Source organism: Triturus cristatus, chromosome 5_2 (assembly GCF_964204655.1).
Source record: "Triturus cristatus chromosome 5_2, aTriCri1.1, whole genome shotgun sequence".
In the NCBI taxonomy this organism is placed as follows: domain Eukaryota; kingdom Metazoa; phylum Chordata; class Amphibia; order Caudata; family Salamandridae; genus Triturus; species Triturus cristatus.
Genome location: NC_140588.1, coordinates 1090991223 through 1090993004, shown reverse-complemented (window position 1 = coordinate 1090993004; position 1782 = coordinate 1090991223). Strand labels below are relative to the sequence as shown.

The window sequence follows — 1782 nt, the reverse complement described above, 5'->3', positions numbered from 1 at the left end:
GGGGCGTGTTTTTTGCGAGAAGTCTCAGGGAGGAGACAACAGCAAAACACGCCCCCCAATCCGAAAAGGACACTCCCTTTCTCCGCGGCATTTTCTGCTGTGCCTCGGAGAAAGGCGGTCGTGTCTTCCGGTGCCCTCGTCGTAGATGTTTAAAGGTTAGTTTTGTTCTTTTTTATTATTAAATGGCTGGTGGAGGGGAAGCTGAGATCGTGCAGGGGGTGGGAGCGGTGGTGGAGAGAGGTCTCGTTGCTATTCCACAGCATCCGGCCGTTGTTGCGCCCCCCCCAGCCCTTTCCACATTCTGTCTGACAAACAATACAGGATCTTCTTCTTAAGTCAGAGTTCGAAATTCGTTATTTAAAACTGTTGTGCCCTTCCTGAGCCGCCATTACGGGAACCTGCGCCGCAGTGAGAGCGGGAGAGCGGAGGCGGGGGACAGCGAACGAGGCCAGCCAGGGAGAGCGCCAGGGGAGCCGCTGGGAGACGCCGACCCCCCTCCCGGACACCGCCCGACGGACATGATGTTTTCACAAAGCCGGCACTCGGGCTCGTCTCACCTGCCACAGCAGCTGAAGTTCACCACCTCCGACTCCTGTGACCGGATTAAAGATGAGTTCCAACTTCTCCAAGCACAATATCACAGCTTGAAGTTGGAGTGTGATAAACTGGCCAGCGAGAAGTCCGAAATGCAGCGTCACTATGTTATGTACTATGAGATGTCATACGGGCTAAACATTGAAATGCACAAGCAGGCTGAAATCGTTAAGCGATTAAATGGAATCTGCGCACAGGTGTTGCCATACCTTTCACAAGAGCACCAGCAGCAGGTTTTGGGAGCCATTGAACGAGCCAAGCAAGTGACTGCGCCCGAGTTGAACTCCATCATCCGTGTACGTGAGATGCCTTTAGGAACACCTTTGCTCTAATGAAGTGTGCAGGCGGGGTATGGAAGGGCTGATGGGCCGGCGGGGAAGATGACCGATTCTCACAGCTGCAACAAGAGATGCAGGGGTAGCTCTCGAACACGCCTGACGCTCTTATTGCTTGATGTTTACCTGTTTGGTTGTTGCATCAGCAATCCTGTCTCTCTGGACTGGCACATGATATTGTGGGTACGGCATATCAGCAGCGGCTTGCAGCTGCCATTTTCAACTACGCCAATGACCCTAATGCAGGAAGTGCAGGAGGCAGGAGTTAGTGGTCTGAAAGCAGGAATGAGGCTTGTGAACTGGGAAGGATTTCCATCTAGCTGGGGATAAAGTGGATTTCTTGCAAGGCTGGGCGTGCAAAAGCTAGAGTCTACCAGTCTTTATGGAACAAAGTTGTAAAATGATGTGCCTTTTTAGATGTTTACTTCTGAATCTGTTTTTTTGTTTTTAATGACCTCAATGTGGTTTAGAAATTGTATATCTTGAAAATAATAAACTGTCAATCCCTACCTCCCAGGACTGGGTGATCCACAATCACGTGACTCTGAATTAATTTAATTTGTGGGACTCTTACGGGGCCAAGGGTTCTTCTGGTTGACATGAAACTAAGTTTAACAATGGATGTTGACACCTCGAAGAAAGCAATGTTAAGTTTTAATGGATCCTGTTTGTATTTCGAATTTGCGGTGGACTTTCCTGCCATTGCACAGAACATAGTCACTTACATAGATTCTTTATTTCTAAACCGTCTCAGGATTCACTCTCCTTCCATTATGTACTTTAAATCATGGGTCACGTTTGTGAACCCTCTAGGCTCTTCCCCTACTGTGTTACGTGCAGAATACCCCTCCAG

The 1782-nt window shown here is 49.2% G+C and overlaps 1 pseudogene; it reads left to right on the top strand.

Moving 5' to 3' along the window:
- The first annotated feature begins 390 nt into the window (after window positions 1-390).
- On the top strand, window positions 391-1463 carry LOC146829732 (TLE family member 5 pseudogene; annotated as a pseudogene).
- Window positions 1464-1782: the final 319 nt, after the last annotated feature.